Source organism: Taurulus bubalis, assembly GCF_910589615.1.
Source record: "Taurulus bubalis genome assembly, chromosome: 19".
In the NCBI taxonomy this organism is placed as follows: domain Eukaryota; kingdom Metazoa; phylum Chordata; class Actinopteri; order Perciformes; family Cottidae; genus Taurulus; species Taurulus bubalis.
This window is the reverse complement of record NC_136607.1, coordinates 3,184,993-3,207,743: the sequence shown is the minus strand read 5'-3', so window position 1 is coordinate 3,207,743 and position 22,751 is coordinate 3,184,993.

Here is a 22,751-nt window from a genome sequence, read left to right as displayed (position 1 = left end):
CTTACAATATAGTACAACTTGAATTTCTGGTATTCTATGATGCATTAAATGTAGGAAATCATGTAATCTGAGTGTTCGACAACAAAATGCACTTTTGGACTCTTTTGAGGCTGAAACGTCTTTTCGGAGCATAAAAGTTGGAAATGCAACTTAAAGCAGTGAAACATGATGAGAGCATCAGGTACTCTTATATTATAATGAAACACTAATGTCTGGTATTCTATGATGCATTAAATGCAGGAAATCATAGAATCTAAGTGTTCCACAACAAAATTCACTTTTGGACTCTGTTGAGGCTGAAACGTCTTTTCGGAGCATAAAGGTTGGAAATGCAACTTAAAGCAGTAAAACGTGATGAGAGCATCAGGTACTCTTATATGATAATGAAACATGAATGACTGGTATTCTATGATGCATTAAATGCAGGAAATCATATAATCTAAGTGTTCAACAACAAAATGCACTTTTGGACTCTGTTGAGACTAAAAACGTCTTTTCGGAGCATAAAAGTTGGAAATGCAACTTAAAGCAGTAAAACGTGATGAGAGCATCAGGTTCTCTTATATTATAATGAAACATGAATGTCTGGTATTCTATGAAGAATTAAATGCAGGAAATCATAGAATCTAATTGTTCGACAACAAAATGCACTTTTGGACTCTGTTGAGGCTGAAACATCTTTTTGTAGCATACAAGTTGGAAATGCAACTTAAAGCAGAAAACGTGATGAGAGCATCAGGTACTCTTAATGAAACAGTAAAACGTGATGAGAGCATCAGGTACTCTTACAATGTAGTACAACTTGAATTTCTGGTATGATGCATTAAATGTAGGAAATCATATAATCTAAGTGTTCGATAACAAAATGCACTTTTGGACTCTGTTGATGCTGAAACGTCTTTTCGGAGCATAAAAGTTGGAAATGCAACTTAAAGCAGTAAAACGTGATGAGAGCATCAGGTTCTCTTATATTATAATGAAACACGAATGTCTGGTATTTTATGATGCATTAAATGCAGGAAATCAAATAATCTAAGTGTTTGACAACAAAATGCACTTTTGGACTCTTTTGAGGCTGAAACGTGTTTTCGGAGCATAAATTTGGAAATGCAACTTAAAGCAATAAAACGTGATGAGAGCATCAGGTACTCTTACAATATAGTACAACTTGAATTTCTGGTATTCTATGATGCATTAAATGTAGGAAATCATATTATCTAAGTGTTCAACAACAAAATGCACTTTTGGACTCTGTTGAGGCTGAAACGTCTTTTCGGAGCAAAAAAGTTGGAAATGCAACTTAAAGCAGTAAAACATGATGAGAGCATCAGGTACTCTTATATTATAATGAAACATGAATTTGTGGTATTCTATGATGCATTAAATGCAGGAAATCATATAATCTAAGTGTTCGACAACAAAATGCACTTTTGGACTCTGTTGAGGCTGAAACGTCTTTCCGGAGCATAAAAGTTGGAAATGCAACATAAAGCAGTAAAACGTGATGAGAGCATCAGGTACTCTTAATGAAACAGTAAAACGTGATGAGAGCATCAGGTACTCTTACAATATAGTACAACTTGAATTTCTGGTATTCTATGATGCATTAAATGTAGGAAATCATGTAATCTGAGTGTTCGACAACAAAATGCACTTTTGGACTCTTTTGAGGCTGAAACGTCTTTTCGGAGCATAAAAGTTGGAAATGCAACTTAAAGCAGTGAAACATGATGAGAGCATCAGGTACTCTTATATTATAATGAAACACTAATGTCTGGTATTCTATGATGCATTAAATGCAGGAAATCATAGAATCTAAGTGTTCCACAATGAAATTCACTTTTGGACTCTGTTGAGGCTGAAACGTCTTTTCGGAGCATAAACGTTGGAAATGCAACATAAAGCAGTAAAACGTGATGAGAGCATCAGGTACTCTTACAATATAGTACAACTTGAATGTCTGGTATTCTATGATGCATTAAATGCAGGAAATCATAGAATCTAAGTGTTCGACAACAAAATGCACTTTTGGACTCTGTTGATGCTGAAACGTCTTTTCGGAGCATAAAAGTTGGAAATGCAACATAAAGCAGTAAAACGTGATGAGAGCATCAGGTACTCTTATATTATAATGAAACATGAAGGTCTGGTATTCTATGATGCATTAAATGTAGGAAGTCATATAATCTAAGTGTTCAACAACAAAATTCACTTTTGGACTCTGTTGAGGCTGAAACGTCTTTTCGGAGCATAAAAGTTGGAAATGCAACATAAAGCAGTAAAACGTGATGAGAGCATCAGGTACTCTTAATGAAACAGTAAAACGTGATGAGAGCATCAGGTACTCCTACAATATAGTACAACTTGAATGTCTGGTATTCTATGATCCAGGAAATCATAGAATCTAAGTGTTCGACAACAAAATGCACTTTTGGACTCTGTTGAGGCTGAAACGTCTTTTCGGAGCATAAAAGTTGGAAATGCAACTTAAAGCAGTAAAACGTGATGAGAGCATCAGGTACCCTTGTATTATAATGAAACATGAATGTCTGGTACTCTATGATGAATTAAATGCAGGAAATCATAGAATCTAATTGTTCAACAACAAAATGCACTTTTGGACTCTGTTGAGGCTGAAACGTCTTTTCGGAGCATAAAAGTTGGAAATGCAACTTAAAGGAGTAAAACGTGATGAGAGCATCAGGTACTCTTAATGAAACAGTAAGACGTGATGAGAGCATCAGGTACTCTTACAATATAGTACAACTTGAATTTCTGGTATTCTATGATGCATTAAATGTAGGAAATCATGTAATCTAAGTGTTCGACAACAAAATGCACTTTTGGACTCTGTTGAAGCTGAAACGTCTTTAAGGAGCATAAAAGTTGGAAATGCAACATGAAGCAGTAAAACGTGATGAGAGCATCAAGTACTCTTATATTATAATGAAGCATGAATGTCTGGTATTCTATTATGCATTAAATGCAGGAAATCATATAATCTAATTGTTCGACAACAAAATGCACTTTTGGACTCTGTCTTTTCAGGGCATGAAAGTTGAAAATGCAACTTAAAGCAGTAAAACGTGATGAGAGCATCAGGTTCTCTTATATTATAATGAAACATGAATGTCTGGTATTCTATGATGCATTAAATGCAGGAAATCATAGAATCTAAGTGTTCGACAACAAAATGCACTTTTGGACTCTGTTGAGGCTGAAACGTCTTTTCGGAGCATACAAGTTGGAAATGCAACTTAAAGCAGAAAACGTGATGAGAGCATCAGGTACTCTTAATGAAACAGTAAAACGTGATGAGAGCATCAGGTACTCTTACAATGTAGTACAACTTGAATTTCTGGTATGATGCATTAAATGTAGGAAACCATACAATCTAAGTGTTCGACAACAAAATGCACTTTTGCACTCTGTTGAGGCTGAAACGTCTTTTCGGAGCATACAAGTTGGAAATGCAACTTAAAGCAGTAAAACGTGATGAGAGCATCAGGTTCTCTTATATTATAATGAAACATGAATGTCTGGTATTCTATGATGCATTAAAAGCAGGAAATCATAGAATCTAAGTGTTCGACAACAAAATGCCCTTTTGGACTCTGTTGAGTCTGAAACGTCTTTTCGGAGCATAAAAGTTGGAAATGCAACTTAAAGCAGTAAAACATGATGAGAGCATCAGGTACTCTTACAAGATAGTACAACTTGAATGTCTGGTATTCTATGATGCATTAAAAGCAGGAAATCATAGAATCTCAGTGTTCGACAACAAAATGCACTTTTGGACTCTGTTGAGGCTGAAACGTCTTTTCGGAGCATAAAAGTTGGAAATGCAACTTAAAGCAGTAAAACATGATGAGAGCATCAGGTACTCTTACAATATAGTACAACTTGAATGTCTGGTATTCTATGATGCATCCAATGCAGGAAATAATGAAATCTAAGTGTTCGACAACAAAATGCACTTTTGGACTCTGTTGAGGCTGAAACGTCTTTTCGGAGCATAAAAGTTGGAAATGCAACTTAAAGCAGTAAAACATGATGAGAGCATCAGGTACTCTTACAATATAGTACAACTTGAATGTCTGGTATTCTATGATGCATTGAAAGCAGGAAATCATAGAATCTAAGTGTTCGACAACAAAATGCACTTTTGGACTCTGTTGAGGCTGAAACGTCTTTTCGGAGCATACAAGTTGGAAATGCAACATAAAGCAGTAAAACGTGATGAGATCATCAGGTACTCTTACAATATAGTACAACTTGAATGTCTGGTATTCTATGATGCATCCAATGCAGGAAATAATGAAATCTAAGTGTTCGACAACAAAATGAACTTTTGGACTCTGTTGAGGCTGAAACGTCTTTTCGGAGCATAAAAGTTGGAAATGCAACTTAAAGCAGTAAAACATGATGAGAGCATCAGGTACTCTTACAATATAGTACAACTTGAATGTCTGGTATTCTATGATGCATTAAAAGCAGGAAATCATATAATCTCAGTGTTCGACAACAAAATGCACTTTTGGACTCTGTTGAGGCTGAAACGTCTTTTCGGAGCATAAAAGTTGGAAATGCAACTTAAAGCAGTAAAACATGATGAGAGCATCAGGTACTCTTACAATATAGTACAACTTGAATGTCTGGTATTCTATGATGCATTGAAAGCAGGAAATCATAGAATCTAAGTGTTCGACAACAAAATGCACTTTTGGACTCTGTTGAGGCTGAAACGTCTTTTCGGAGCATACAAGTTGGAAATGCAACGTAAAGCAGTAAAACGTGATGAGATCATCAGGTACTCTTACAATATAGTACAACTTGAATGTCTGGTATTCTATGATGCATCCAATGCAGGAAATAATGAAATCTAAGTGTTCGACAACAAAATGAACTTTTGGACTCTGTTGAGGCTGAAACGTCTTTTCGGAGCATAAAAGTTGGAAATGCAACTTAAAGCAGTAAAACATGATGAGAGCATCAGGTACTCTTACACTATAGTACAACTTGAATGTCTGGTATTCTATGATGCATTAAAAGCAGGAAATCATATAATCTCAGTGTTCGACAACAAAATGCACTTTTGGACTCTGTTGAGGCTGAAACGTCTTTTCGGAGCATACAAGTTGGAAATGCAACTTAAAGCAGTAAAACATGATGAGAGCATCAGGTACTCTTACAATATAGTACAACTTGAATGTCTGGTATTCTATGATGCATCCAATGCAGGAAATAATGAAATCTAAGTGTTCGACAACAAAATGCACTTTTGGACTCTGTTGAGGCTGAAACGTCTTTTCGGAGCATAAAAGTTGGAAATGCAACTTAAAGCAGTAAAACATGATGAGAGCATCAGGTACTCTTACAATATAGTACAACTTGAATGTCTGGTATTCTATGATGCATTAAAAGCAGGAAATCATATAATCTCAGTGTTCGACAACAAAATGCACTTTTGGACTCTGTTGAGGCTGAAACGTCTTTTCGGAGCATAAAAGTTGGAAATGCAACTTAAAGCAGTAAAACATGATGAGAGCATCAGGTACTCTTACAATATAGTACAACTTGAATGTCTGGTATTCTATGATGCATCAAATGCAGGAAATAATGAAATCTAAGTGTTCGACAACAAAATGCACTTTTGGACTCTGTTGAGGCTGAAACGTCTTTTCGGAGCATAAAAGTTGGAAATGCAACTTAAAGCAGTAAAACATGATGAGAGCATCAGGTACTCTTACAATATAGTACAACTTGAATGTATGGTATTCTATGATGCATTAAATGCAGGAAATCATAGAATCTAAGTGTTCGACAACAAAATGCACTTTTGGACTCTGTTGAGGCTGAAACGTCTTTTCGGAGCATAAAAGTTGGAAATGCAACTTAAAGCAGTAAAACATGATGAGAGCATCAGGTACTCTTACAATATAGTACAACTTGAATGTCTGGTATTCTATGATGCATTAAATGCAAGAAATCATATAATCGAAGTGTTCGACAACAAAATGCACTTTTGGACTCTGTTGAGGCTGAAACGTCTTTTCGGAGCATAAAAGTTGGAAATGCAACTTAAAGCAGTAAAACATGATGAGAGCATCAGGTACTCTTACAATATAGTACAACTTGAATGTATGGTATTCTATGATGCATTAAATGCAGGAAATCATAGAATCTAAGTGTTCGACAACAAAATGCACTTTTGGACTCTGTTGAGGCTGAAACGTCTTTTCGGAGCATAAAAGTTGGAAATGCAACTTAAAGCAGTAAAACATGATGAGAGCATCAGGTACTCTTACAATATAGTACAACTTGAATGTCTGGTATTCTATGATGCATTAAATGCAAGAAATCATATAATCGAAGTGTTCGACAACAAAATGCACTTTTGGACTCTGTTGAGGCTGAAACGTCTTTTCGGAGCATAAAAGTTGGAAATGCAACATAAAGCACTAAAACGTGATGAGAGCATCAGGTACTCTTACAATATAGTACAACTTGAATGCCTGGTATTCTATGATGCATTAAAAGCAGGAAATCATAGAATCTAAGTGTTCGACAACAAAATGCACTTTTGGACTCTGTTGAGGCTGAAACGTCTTTTCGGAGCATAGAAGTTGGAAATGCAACATAAAGCAGTAAAACGTGATGAGATCATCAGGTACTCTTACAATATAGTACAACTTGAATGTCTGGTATTCTATGATGCATCCAATGCAGGAAATAATGAAATCTAAGTGTTCGACAACAAAATGCCCTTTTGGACTCTGTTGAGTCTGAAACGTCTTTTCGGAGCATAAAAGTTGGAAATGCAACTTAAAGCAGTAAAACATGATGAGAGCATCAGGTACTCTTACAAGATAGTACAACTTGAATGTCTGGTATTCTATGATGCATTAAAAGCAGGAAATCATATAATCTCAGTGTTCGACAACAAAATGCACTTTTGGACTCTGTTGAGGCTGAAACGTCTTTTCGGAGCATAAAAGTTGGAAATGCAACTTAAAGCAGTAAAACATGATGAGAGCATCAGGTACTCTTACAATATAGTACAACTTGAATGTCTGGTATTCTATGATGCATCTAATGCAGGAAATAATGAAATCTAAGTGTTCGACAACAAAATGCACTTTTGGACTCTGTTAATGCTGAAACGTCTTTTCGGAGCATAAAAGTTGGAAATGCAACTTAAAGCAGTAAAACGTGATGAGAGCATCAGGTACTCTTATATTATAATGAAACATGAATGTCTGGTATTCTATGATGCATTAAAAGCAGGAAATCATATAATCGAAGTGTTCGACAACAAAATGCACTTTTGGACTCTGTTGAGGCTGAAACGTCTTTTCGGAGCATACAAGTTGGAAATGCAACTTAAAGCAGTAAAACATGATGAGAGCATCCGGTACTCTTACAATATAGTACAACTTGAATGTTTGGTATTCTATGATGCATCCAATGCAGGAAATAATGAAATCTAAGTGTTCGACAACAAAATGCACTTTTGGACTCTGTTGAGGCTGAAACGTCTTTTCGGAGCATAAAAGTTGGAAATGCAACTTAAAGCAGTAAAACATGATGAGAGCATCAGGTACTCTTACAATATAGTACAACTTGAATGTCTGGTATTCTATGATGCATCCAATGCAGGAAATAATGAAATCTAAGTGTTCGACAACAAAATGCACTTTTGGACTCTGTTGAGGCTGAAACGTCTTTTCGGAGCATAAAAGTTGGAAATGCAACTTAAAGCAGTAAAACATGATGAGAGCATCAGGTACTCTTACAATATAGTACAACTTGAATGTATGGTATTCTATGATGCATTAAATGCAGGAAATCATAGAATCTAAGTGTTCGACAACAAAATGCACTTTTGGACTCTGTTGAGGCTGAAACGTCTTTTCGGAGCATAAAAGTTGGAAATGCAACTTAAAGCAGTAAAACATGATGAGAGCATCAGGTACTCTTACAATATAGTACAACTTGAATGTCTGGTATTCTATGATGCATTAAATGCAAGAAATCATATAATCGAAGTGTTCGACAACAAAATGCACTTTTGGACTCTGTTGAGGCTGAAACGTCTTTTCGGAGCATAAAAGTTGGAAATGCAACATAAAGCACTAAAACGTGATGAGAGCATCAGGTACTCTTACAATATAGTACAACTTGAATGCCTGGTATTCTATGATGCATTAAAAGCAGGAAATCATAGAATCTAAGTGTTCGACAACAAAATGCACTTTTGGACTCTGTTGAGGCTGAAACGTCTTTTCGGAGCATAGAAGTTGGAAATGCAACATAAAGCAGTAAAACGTGATGAGATCATCAGGTACTCTTACAATATAGTACAACTTGAATGTCTGGTATTCTATGATGCATCCAATGCAGGAAATAATGAAATCTAAGTGTTCGACAACAAAATGCCCTTTTGGACTCTGTTGAGTCTGAAACGTCTTTTCGGAGCATAAAAGTTGGAAATGCAACTTAAAGCAGTAAAACATGATGAGAGCATCAGGTACTCTTACAATATAGTACAACTTGAATGTCTGGTATTCTATGATGCATTGAAAGCAGGAAATCATAGAATCTAAGTGTTCGACAACAAAATGCACTTTTGGACTCTGTTGAGGCTGAAACGTCTTTTCGGAGCATACAAGTTGGAAATGCAACGTAAAGCAGTAAAACGTGATGAGATCATCAGGTACTCTTACAATATAGTACAACTTGAATGTCTGGTATTCTATGATGCATCCAATGCAGGAAATAATGAAATCTAAGTGTTCGACAACAAAATGAACTTTTGGACTCTGTTGAGGCTGAAACGTCTTTTCGGAGCATAAAAGTTGGAAATGCAACTTAAAGCAGTAAAACATGATGAGAGCATCAGGTACTCTTACACTATAGTACAACTTGAATGTCTGGTATTCTATGATGCATTAAAAGCAGGAAATCATATAATCTCAGTGTTCGACAACAAAATGCACTTTTGGACTCTGTTGAGGCTGAAACGTCTTTTCGGAGCATACAAGTTGGAAATGCAACTTAAAGCAGTAAAACATGATGAGAGCATCAGGTACTCTTACAATATAGTACAACTTGAATGTCTGGTATTCTATGATGCATCCAATGCAGGAAATAATGAAATCTAAGTGTTCGACAACAAAATGCACTTTTGGACTCTGTTGAGGCTGAAACGTCTTTTCGGAGCATAAAAGTTGGAAATGCAACTTAAAGCAGTAAAACATGATGAGAGCATCAGGTACTCTTACAATATAGTACAACTTGAATGTCTGGTATTCTATGATGCATTAAAAGCAGGAAATCATATAATCTCAGTGTTCGACAACAAAATGCACTTTTGGACTCTGTTGAGGCTGAAACGTCTTTTCGGAGCATAAAAGTTGGAAATGCAACTTAAAGCAGTAAAACATGATGAGAGCATCAGGTACTCTTACAATATAGTACAACTTGAATGTCTGGTATTCTATGATGCATCCAATGCAGGAAATAATGAAATCTAAGTGTTCGACAACAAAATGCACTTTTGGACTCTGTTGAGGCTGAAACGTCTTTTCGGAGCATAAAAGTTGGAAATGCAACTTAAAGCAGTAAAACATGATGAGAGCATCAGGTACTCTTACAATATAGTACAACTTGAATGTATGGTATTCTATGATGCATTAAATGCAGGAAATCATAGAATCTAAGTGTTCGACAACAAAATGCACTTTTGGACTCTGTTGAGGCTGAAACGTCTTTTCGGAGCATAAAAGTTGGAAATGCAACTTAAAGCAGTAAAACATGATGAGAGCATCAGGTACTCTTACAATATAGTACAACTTGAATGTCTGGTATTCTATGATGCATTAAATGCAAGAAATCATATAATCGAAGTGTTCGACAACAAAATGCACTTTTGGACTCTGTTGAGGCTGAAACGTCTTTTCGGAGCATAAAAGTTGGAAATGCAACATAAAGCACTAAAACGTGATGAGAGCATCAGGTACTCTTACAATATAGTACAACTTGAATGCCTGGTATTCTATGATGCATTAAAAGCAGGAAATCATAGAATCTAAGTGTTCGACAACAAAATGCACTTTTGGACTCTGTTGAGGCTGAAACGTCTTTTCGGAGCATAGAAGTTGGAAATGCAACATAAAGCAGTAAAACGTGATGAGATCATCAGGTACTCTTACAATATAGTACAACTTGAATGTCTGGTATTCTATGATGCATCCAATGCAGGAAATAATGAAATCTAAGTGTTCGACAACAAAATGCCCTTTTGGACTCTGTTGAGTCTGAAACGTCTTTTCGGAGCATAAAAGTTGGAAATGCAACTTAAAGCAGTAAAACATGATGAGAGCATCAGGTACTCTTACAATATAGTACAACTTGAATGTCTGGTATTCTATGATGCATTGAAAGCAGGAAATTATAGAATCTAAGTGTTCGACAAAAAAATGCACTTTTGGACTCTGTTGAGGCTGAAACGTCTTTTCGGAGCATACAAGTTGGAAATGCAACATAAAGCAGTAAAACGTGATGAGATCATCAGGTACTCTTACAATATAGTACAACTTGAATGTCTGGTATTCTATGATGCATCCAATGCAGGAAATAATGAAATCTAAGTGTTCGACAACAAAATGAACTTTTGGACTCTGTTGAGGCTGAAACGTCTTTTCGGAGCATAAAAGTTGGAAATGCAACTTAAAGCAGTAAAACATGATGAGAGCATCAGGTACTCTTACAATATAGTACAACTTGAATGTCTGGTATTCTATGATGCATCCAATGCAGGAAATAATGAAATCTAAGTGTTCGACAACAAAATGCACTTTTGGACTCTGTTGAGGCTGAAACGTCTTTTCGGAGCATAAAAGTTGGAAATGCAACTTAAAGCAGTAAAACATGATGAGAGCACCAGGTACTCTTACAATATAGTACAACTTGAATGTCTGGTATTCTATGATGCATTGAAAGCAGGAAATCATAGAATCTAAGTGTTCGACAACAAAATGCACTTTTGGACTCTGTTGAGGCTGAAACGTCTTTTCGGAGCATACAAGTTGGAAATGCAACTTAAAGCAGTAAAACATGATGAGAGCATCAGGTACTCTTACAATATAGTACAACTTGAATGTCTGGTATTCTATGATGCATTAAAAGCAGGAAATCATAGAATCTAAGTGTTCGACAACAAAATGCCCTTTTGGACTCTGTTGAGTCTGAAACGTCTTTTCGGAGCATGAAAGTTGGAAATGCAACTTAAAGCAGTAAAACATGATGAGAGCATCAGGTACTCTTACAAGATAGTACAACTTGAATGTCTGGTATTCTATGATGCATTAAAAGCAGGAAATCATAGAATCTCAGTGTTCGACAACAAAATGCACTTTTGGACTCTGTTGAGGCTGAAACGTCTTTTCGGAGCATAAAAGTTGGAAATGCAACTTGAAGCAGTAAAACATGATGAGAGTATCAGGTACTCTTACAACATAGTACAACTTGAATGTCTGGTATTCTCTGATGCATCTAATGCAGGAAATAATGAAATCTAAGTGTTCGACAACAAAATGCACTTTTGGACTCTGTTAATGCTGAAACGTCTTTTCGGAGCATAAAAGTTGGAAATGCAACTTAAAGCAGTAAAACGTGATGAGAGCATCAGGTACTCTTATATTATAATGAAACATGAATGTCTGGTATTCTATGATGCATTAAAAGCAGGAAATCATATAATCGAAGTGTTCGACAACAAAATGCACTTTTGGACTCTGTTGAGGCTGAAACGTCTTTTCGGAGCATAAAAGTTGGAAATGCAACTTAAAGCAGTAAAACATGATGAGAGCATCAGGTACTCTTACAATATAGTACAACTTGAATGTCTGGTATTCTATGATGCATCCAATGCAGGAAATAATGAAATCTAAGTGTTCGACAACAAAATGCACTTTTGGACTCTGTTGAGGCTGAAACGTCTTTTCGGAGCATGAAAGTTGGAAATGCAACTTAAAGCAGTAAAACATGATGAGAGCATCAGGTACTCTTACAATATAGTACAACTTGAATGTATGGTATTCTATGATGCATTAAATGCAGGAAATCATAGAATCTAAGTGTTCGACAACAAAATGCACTTTTGGACTCTGTTAAGTCTGAAAAGTCTTTTCGGAGCATAAAAGTTGGAAATGCAACTTAAAGCAGTAAAACATGATGAGAGCATCAGGTACTCTTACAATATAGTACAACTTGAATGTCTGGTATTCTATGATGCATCCAATGCAGGAAATAATGAAATCTAAGTGTTCGACAACAAAATGCACTTTTGGACTCTGTTGAGGCTGAAACGTCTTTTCGGAGCATAAAAGTTGGAAATGCAACTTAAAGCAGTAAAACATGATGAGAGCATCAGGTACTCTTACAATATAGTACAACTTGAATGTATGGTATTCTATGATGCATTAAATGCAGGAAATCATAGAATCTAAGTGTTCGACAACAAAATGCACTTTTGGACTCTGTTGAGGCTGAAACGTCTTTTCGGAGCATAAAAGTTGGAAATGCAACATAAAGCACTAAAACGTGATGAGAGCATCAGGTACTCTTACAATATAGTACAACTTGAATGCCTGGTATTCTATGATGCATTAAAAGCAGGAAATCATAGAATCTAAGTGTTCGACAACAAAATGCACTTTTGGACTCTGTTGAGGCTGAAACGTCTTTTCGGAGCATAGAAGTTGGAAATGCAACATAAAGCAGTAAAACGTGATGAGATCATCAGGTACTCTTACAATATAGTACAACTTGAATGTCTGGTATTCTATGATGCATCCAATGCAGGAAATAATGAAATCTAAGTGTTCGACAACAAAATGCCCTTTTGGACTCTGTTGAGTCTGAAACGTCTTTTCGGAGCATAAAAGTTGGAAATGCAACTTAAAGCAGTAAAACATGATGAGAGCATCAGGTACTCTTACAATATAGTACAACTTGAATGTCTGGTATTCTATGATGCATTGAAAGCAGGAAATCATAGAATCTAAGTGTTCGACAAAAAAATGCACTTTTGGACTCTGTTGAGGCTGAAACGTCTTTTCGGAGCATACAAGTTGGAAATGCAACATAAAGCAGTAAAACGTGATGAGATCATCAGGTACTCTTACAATATAGTACAACTTGAATGTCTGGTATTCTATGATGCATCCAATGCAGGAAATAATGAAATCTAAGTGTTCGACAACAAAATGAACTTTTGGACTCTGTTGAGGCTGAAACGTCTTTTCGGAGCATAAAAGTTGGAAATGCAACTTAAAGCAGTAAAACATGATGAGAGCATCAGGTACTCTTACAATATAGTACAACTTGAATGTCTGGTATTCTATGATGCATCCAATGCAGGAAATAATGAAATCTAAGTGTTCGACAACAAAATGCACTTTTGGACTCTGTTGAGGCTGAAACGTCTTTTCGGAGCATAAAAGTTGGAAATGCAACTTAAAGCAGTAAAACATGATGAGAGCACCAGGTACTCTTACAATATAGTACAACTTGAATGTCTGGTATTCTATGATGCATTGAAAGCAGGAAATCATAGAATCTAAGTGTTCGACAACAAAATGCACTTTTGGACTCTGTTGAGGCTGAAACGTCTTTTCGGAGCATACAAGTTGGAAATGCAACTTAAAGCAGTAAAACATGATGAGAGCATCAGGTACTCTTACAATATAGTACAACTTGAATGTATGGTATTCTATGATGCATTAAAAGCAGGAAATCATAGAATCTAAGTGTTCGACAACAAAATGCACTTTTGGACTCTGTTGAGGCTGAAACGTCTTTTCGGAGCATAAAAGTTGGAAATGCAACTTAAAGCAGTAAAACATGATGAGAGCATCAGGTACTCTTACAATATAGTACAACTTGAATGTCTGGTATTCTATGATGCATTAAAAGCAGGAAATCATAGAATCTAAGTGTTCGACAACAAAATGCCCTTTTGGACTCTGTTGAGTCTGAAACGTCTATTCGGAGCATGAAAGTTGGAAATGCAACTTAAAGCAGTAAAACATGATGAGAGCATCAGGTACTCTTACAAGATAGTACAACTTGAATGTCTGGTATTCTATGATGCATTAAAAGCAGGAAATCATGGAATCTCAGTGTTCGACAACAAAATGCACTTTTGGACTCTGTTGAGGCTGAAACGTCTTTTCGGAGCATAAAAGTTGGAAATGCAACTTGAAGCAGTAAAACATGATGAGAGTATCAGGTACTCTTACAACATAGTACAACTTGAATGTCTGGTATTCTCTGATGCATCTAATGCAGGAAATAATGAAATCTAAGTGTTCGACAACAAAATGCACTTTTGGACTCTGTTAATGCTGAAACGTCTTTTCGGAGCATAAAAGTTGGAAATGCAACTTAAAGCAGTAAAACGTGATGAGAGCATCAGGTACTCTTATATTATAATGAAACATGAATGTCTGGTATTCTATGATGCATTAAAAGCAGGAAATCATATAATCGAAGTGTTCGACAACAAAATGCACTTTTGGAATCTGTTGAGGCTGAAACGTCTTTTCGGAGCATAAAAGTTGGAAATGCAACTTAAAGCAGTAAAACATGATGAGAGCATCAGGTACTCTTACAATATAGTACAACTTGAATGTCTGGTATTCTATGATGCATCCAATGCAGGAAATAATGAAATCTAAGTGTTCGACAACAAAATGCACTTTTGGACTCTGTTGAGGCTGAAACGTCTTTTCGGAGCATGAAAGTTGGAAATGCAACTTAAAGCAGTAAAACATGATGAGAGCATCAGGTACTCTTACAATATAGTACAACTTGAATGTATGGTATTCTATGATGCATTAAATGCAGGAAATCATAGAATCTAAGTGTTCGACAACAAAATGCACTTTTGGACTCTGTTAAGTCTGAAAAGTCTTTTCGGAGCATAAAAGTTGGAAATGCAACTTAAAGCAGTAAAACATGATGAGAGCATCAGGTACTCTTACAATATAGTACAACTTGAATGTCTGGTATTCTATGATGCATCCAATGCAGGAAATAATGAAATCTAAGTGTTCGACAACAAAATGCACTTTTGGACTCTGTTGAGGCTGAAACGTCTTTTCGGAGCATAAAAGTTGGAAATGCAACTTAAAGCAGTAAAACATGATGAGAGCATCAGGTACTCTTACAATATAGTACAACTTGAATGTATGGTATTCTATGATGCATTAAATGCAGGAAATCATAGAATCTAAGTGTTCGACAACAAAATGCACTTTTGGACTCTGTTGAGGCTGAAACGTCTTTTCGGAGCATAAAAGTTGGAAATGCAACTTAAAGCAGTAAAACATGATGAGAGCATCAGGTACTCTTACAATATAGTACAACTTGAATGTCTGGTATTCTATGATGCATCCAATGCAGGAAATAATGAAATCTAAGTGTTCGACAACAAAATGCACTTTTGGACTCTGTTGAGGCTGAAACGTCTTTTCGGAGCATAAAAGTTGGAAATGCAACTTAAAGCAGTAAAACGTGATGAGAGCATCAGGGACTCTTATATTATAATGAAACTTGAATGTCTGGTATTCTATGATGCATTACATGCAGAAAATCACATAATCTAAGTGTTTGACAACAAAATGCACTTTTGGACTCTGTTAAGGCTAAAAAGTCTTTTCGGAGCATAAAAGTTGGAAATGCACTTTAAAGCAGTAAAACGTAATGAGAGCATCAGGTACTCTTATATTACAATGAAACTTGAATGTCTGGTATTCTATGATGCATTACATGCAGAAAATCAAAGAATCTAAGTGTTTAAAAACAAAATGCACTTTTGGACTCTGTTAAGGCTGAAAAGTCTTTTCGGAGCATAAAAAGTTAGAAATGCAACTTAAAGCACTAAAACGTGATGAGAGCATCAGGTACTCTTACACTATAGTACAACTTGAATGTCTGGTATTCTATGATGCATTAAATGCAGGAAATCATATAATCTAAGTGTTTGACAACAAAATGCACTTTTGGACTCTGTTAAGGCTGAAACGTCTTTTCGGAGCATACAAGTTGGAAATGCACTTTAAAGCAGTAAAACGTAATGAGAGCATCAGGTACTCTTATATTACAATGAAACTTGAATGTCTGGTATTCTATGATGCATAACATGTAGGAAATCATAGAATCTAAGTGTTTGACAACAAAATGCACTTTTGGACTCTGTTAAGGCTGAAAAGTCTTTTCGGAGCATAAAAAGTTAGAAATGCAACTTAAAGCAATAAAACATGATGAGAGCATCAGGTACTCTTACACTATAGTACAACTTGAATGTCTGGTATTCTATGATGCATTACATGCAGAAAATCAAAGAATCTAAGTGTTTGACAACAAAATGCATTTTTGGACTCTGTTAAGTCTGAAAAGTCTTTTCGGGGCATAAAAAGTTAGAAATGCACTTTAAAGCAGTAAAACGTAATGAGAGCATCAGGTACTCTTATATTACAATGAAACTTGAATGTCTGGTATTCTATGATGCATTAAATGCAGGAAATCATATAATCTAAGTGTTTAAAAACAAAATGCACTTTTGGACTCTGTTGAGGCTGAAAAGTCTTTTCGGAGCATAAAAAGTTAGAAATGCAACTTAAAGGTCTAAAACGTGATGAGAGCATCAGGTACTCTTACACTATAGTACAACTTGAATGTCTGGTATTCTATGATGCATTAAATGCAGGAAATCATATAATCTAAGTGTTTAAAAACAAAATGCACTTTTGGACTCTGTTAAGGCTGAAAAGTCTTTTCGGAGCATAAAAAGTTAGAAATGCAACTTAAAGCACTAAAACGTGATGAGAGCATCAGGTACTCTTATACTATAGTACAACTTGAATGTCTGGTATTCTATGATGCATTACATGCAGAAAATCACATAATCTAAGTGTTTGACAACAAAATGCACTTTTGGACTCTGTTAAGTCTGAAAAGTCTTTTCGGGTCATAAAAAGTTAGAAATGCACTTTAAAGCAGTAAAACGTAATGAGAGCATCAGGTACTCTTATATTACAATGAAACTTGAATGTCTGGTATTCTATGATGCATTACATGCAGAAAATCAAAGAATCTAAGTGTTTAAAAACAAAATGCACTTTTGGACTCTGTTAAGGCTGAAAAGTCTTTTCGGAGCATAAAAAGTTAGAAATGCAACTTAAAGCACTAAAACGTGATGAGAGCATCAGGTACTCTTACACTATAGTACAACTTGAATGTCTGGTATTCTATGATGCATTAAATGCAGGAAATCATATAATCTAAGTGTTTGACAACAAAATGCACTTTTGGACTCTGTTGAGGCTGAAACGTCTTTTCGGAGCATACAAGTTGGAAATGCACTTTAAAGCAGTAAAACGTAATGAGAGCATCAGGTACTCTTATATTACAATGAAACTTGAATGTCTGGTATTCTATGATGCATTACATGTAGGAAATCATAGAATCTAAGTGTTTGACAACAAAATGCACTTTTGGACTCTGTTAAGGCTGAAAAGTCTTTTCGGAGCATAAAAAGTTAGAAATGCAACTTAAAGCACTAAAACATGATGAGAGCATCAGGTACTCTTACACTATAGTACAACTTGAATGTCTGGTATTCTATGATGCATTACATGCAGAAAATCAAAGAATCTAAGTGTTTGACAACAAAATGCACTTTTGGACTCTGTTAAGTCTGAAAAGTCTTTTCAGGGCATAAAAAGTTAGAAATGCACTTTAAAGCAGTAAAACGTAATGAGAGCATCAGGTACTCTTATATTACAATGAAACTTGAATGTCTGGTATTCTATGATGCATTACATGCAGAAAATCACATAATCTAAGTGTTTGACAACAAAATGCACTTTTGGACTCTGTTAAGTCTGAAAAGTCTTTTCGGGTCATAAAAAGTTAGAAATGCACTTTAAAGCAGTAAAACGTAATGTGAGCATCAGGTACTCTTACACTATAGTACAACTTGAATGTCTGGTATTCTATGATGCATTAAATGCAGGAAATCATATAATCTAAGTGTTTGACAACAAAATGCACTTTTGGACTCTGTTAAGGCTGAAACGTCTTTTCGGAGCATACAAGTTGGAAATGCACTTTAAAGCAGTAAAACGTAATGAGAGCATCAGGTACTCTTATATTACAATGAAACTTGAATGTCTGGTATTCTATGATGCATTACATGTAGGAAATCATAGAATCTAAGTGTTTGACAACAAAATGCACTTTTGGACTCTGTTAAGGCTGAAAAGTCTTTTCGGAGCATAAAAAGTTAGAAATGCAACTTAAAGCACTAAAACATGATGAGAGCATCAGGTACTCTTACACTATAGTACAACTTGAATGTCTGGTATTCTATGATGCATTACATGCAGAAAATCAAAGAATCTAAGTGTTTGACAACAAAATGCACTTTTGGACTCTGTTAAGTCTGAAAAGTCTTTTCAGGGCATAAAAAGTTAGAAATGCACTTTAAAGCAGTAAAACGTAATGAGAGCATCAGGTACTCTTATATTACAATGAAACTTGAATGTCTGGTATTCTATGATGCATTACATGCAGAAAATCACATAATCTAAGTGTTTGACAACAAAATGCACTTTTGGACTCTGTTAAGTCTGAAAAGTCTTTTCGGGTCATAAAAAGTTAGAAATGCACTTTAAAGCAGTAAAACGTAATGAGAGCATCAGGTACTCTTACACTATAGTACAACTTGAATGTCTGGTATTCTATGATGCATTAAATGCAGGAAATCATATAATCTAAGTGTTTAAAAACAAAATGCACTTTTGGACTCTGTTAAGGCTGAAAAGTCTTTTCGGAGCATAAAAAGTTAGAAATGCAACTTAAAGCACTAAAACGTGATGAGAGCATCAGGTAATCTTACACTATAGTACAACTTGAATGTCTGGTATTCTATGATGCATTAAATGCAGGAAATCATATAATCTAAGTGTTTGACAACAAAATGCACTTTTGGACTCTGTTAAGGCTGAAAAGTCTTTTCGGAGCATAAAAAGTTAGAAATGCAACTTAAAGGTCTAAAACGTGATGAGAGCATCAGGTACTCTTACACTATAGTACAACTTGAATGTCTGGTATTCTATGATGCATAACATGTAGGAAATCATAGAATCTAAGTGTTTGACAACAAAATGCACTTTTGGACTCTGTTAAGGCTGAAAAGTCTTTTCGGAGCATAAAAAGTTAGAAATGCAACTTAAAGCAATAAAACATGATGAGAGCATCAGGTACTCTTACACTATAGTACAACTTGAATGTCTGGTATTCTATGATGCATTACATGCAGAAAATCAAAGAATCTAAGTGTTTGACAACAAAATGCATTTTTGGACTCTGTTAAGTCTGAAAAGTCTTTTCGGGGCATAAAAAGTTAGAAATGCACTTTAAAGCAGTAAAACGTAATGAGAGCATCAGGTACTCTTATATTACAATGAAACTTGAATGTCTGGTATTCTATGATGCATTAAATGCAGGAAATCATATAATCTAAGTGTTTAAAAACAAAATGCACTTTTGGACTCTGTTGAGGCTGAAAAGTGTTTTCGGAGCATAAAAAGTTAGAAATGCAACTTAAAGGTCTAAAACGTGATGAGAGCATCAGGTACTCTTACACTATAGTACAACTTGAATGTCTGGTATTCTATGATGCATTAAATGCAGGAAATCATATAATCTAAGTGTTTAAAAACAAAATGCACTTTTGGACTCTGTTAAGGCTGAAAAGTCTTTTCGGAGCATAAAAAGTTAGAAATGCAACTTAAAGCACTAAAACGTGATGAGAGCATCAGGTACTCTTATACTATAGTACAACTTGAATGTCTGGTATTCTATGATGCATTACATGCAGAAAATCACATAATCTAAGTGTTTGACAACAAAATGCACTTTTGGACTCTGTTAAGTCTGAAAAGTCTTTTCGGGTCATAAAAAGTTAGAAATGCACTTTAAAGCAGTAAAACGTAATGAGAGCATCAGGTACTCTTATATTACAATGAAACTTGAATGTCTGGTATTCTATGATGCATTACATGCAGAAAATCAAAGAATCTAAGTGTTTAAAAACAAAATGCACTTTTGGACTCTGTTAAGGCTGAAAAGTCTTTTCGGAGCATAAAAAGTTAGAAATGCAACTTAAAGCACTAAAACGTAATGAGAGCATCAGGTACTCTTACACTATAGTACAACTTGAATGTCTGGTATTCTATGATGCATTAAATGCAGGAAATCATATAATCTAAGTGTTTGACAACAAAATGCACTTTTGGACTCTGTTAAGGCTGAAACGTCTTTTCGGAGCATACAAGTTGGAAATGCACTTTAAAGCAGTAAAACGTAATGAGAGCATCAGGTACTCTTATATTACAATGAAACTTGAATGTCTGGTATTCTATGATGCATTACATGTAGGAAATCATAGAATCTAAGTGTTTGACAACAAAATGCACTTTTGGACTCTGTTAAGGCTGAAAAGTCTTTTCGGAGCATAAAAAGTTAGAAATGCAACTTAAAGCACTAAAACATGATGAGAGCATCAGGTACTCTTACACTATAGTACAACTTGAATGTCTGGTATTCTATGATGCATTACATGCAGAAAATCAAAGAATCTAAGTGTTTGACAACAAAATGCACTTTTGGACTCTGTTAAGTCTGAAAAGTCTTTTCAGGGCATAAAAAGTTAGAAATGCACTTTAAAGCAGTAAAACGTAATGAGAGCATCAGGTACTCTTATATTACAATGAAACTTGAATGTCTGGTATTCTATGATGCATTACATGCAGAAAATCACATAATCTAAGTGTTTGACAACAAAATGCACTTTTGGACTCTGTTAAGTCTGAAAAGTCTTTTCGGGTCATAAAAAGTTAGAAATGCACTTTAAAGCAGTAAAACGTAATGAGAGCATCAGGTACTCTTACACTATAGTACAACTTGAATGTCTGGTATTCTATGATGCATTAAATGCAGGAAATCATATAATCTAAGTGTTTAAAAACAAAATGCACTTTTGGACTCTGTTAAGGCTGAAAAGTCTTTTCGGAGCATAAAAAGTTAGAAATGCAACTTAAAGCACTAAAACGTGATGAGAGCATCAGGTACTCTTATACTATAGTACAACTTGAATGTCTGGTATTCTATGATGCATTACATGCAGAAAATCACATAATCTAAGTGTTTGACAACAAAATGCACTTTTGGACTCTGTTAAGTCTGAAAAGTCTTTTCGGGTCATAAAAAGTTAGAAATGCACTTTAAAGCAGTAAAACGTAATGAGAGCATCAGGTACTCTTATATTACAATGAAACTTGAATGTCTGGTATTCTATGATGCATTACATGCAGAAAATCACATAATCTAAGTGTTTGACAACAAAATGCACTTTTGGACTCTGTTAAGTCTGAAAAGTCTTTTCGGGTCATAAAAAGTTAGAAATGCACTTTAAAGCAGTAAAACGTAATGAGAGCATCAGGTACTCTTATACTATAGTACAACTTGAATGTCTGGTATTCTATGATGCATTACATGCAGAAAATCACATAATCTAAGTGTTTAAAAACAAAATGCACTTTTGGACTCTGTTAAGGCTGAAAAGTCTTTTCGGAGCATAAAAAGTTAGAAATGCAACTTAAAGCAGTAAAACGTGATGAGAGCATCAGGTACTCTTATATTACAATGAAACTTGAATGTCTGGTATTCTATGATGCATTACATGTAGGAAATCATAGAATCTAAGTGTTTGACAACAAAATGCACTTTCTGACTCTGTTAAGTCTGAAAAGTCTTTTCGGAGCATAAAAAGTTAGAAATGCAACTTAAAGGTCTAAAACGTGATGAGAGCATCAGGTACTCTTACACTATAGTACAACTTGAATGTCTGGTATTCTATGATGCATTACATGCAGAAAATCAAAGAATCTAAGTGTTTGACAACAAAATGCACTTTTGGACTCTGTTAAGTCTGAAAAGTCTTTTCGGGGCATAAAAAGTTAGAAATGCACTTTAAAGCAGTAAAACGTAATGAGAGCATCAGGTACTCTTATATTACAATGAAACTTGAATGTCTGGTATTCTATGATGCATTAAATGCAGGAAATCATATAATCTAAGTGTTTAAAAACAAAAATGCACTTTTGGACTCTGTTGAGGCTGAAAAGTCTTTTCGGAGCATAAAAAGTTAGAAATGCAACTTAAAGGTCTAAAACGTGATGAGAGCATCAGGTACTCTTACACTATAGTACAACTTGAATGTCTGGTATTATATGATGCATTAAATGCAGGAAATCATATAATCTAAGTGTTTAAAAACAAAATGCACTTTTGGACTCTGTTAAGGCTGAAAAGTCTTTTCGGAGCATAAAAAGTTAGAAATGCAACTTAAAGCACTAAAACGTGATGAGAGCATCAGGTACTCTTACACTATAGTACAACGTGAATGTCTGGTATTCTATGATGCATTAAATGCAGGAAATCATATAATCTAAGTGTTTGACAACAAAATGCACTTTTGGACTCTGTTAAGGCTGAAAAGTCTTTTCGGAGCATAAAAAGTTAGAAATGCAACTTAAAAGTCTAAAACGTGATGAAAGCATCAGGTACTCTTACACTATAGTACAACGTGAATGTCTGGTATTCTATGATGCATT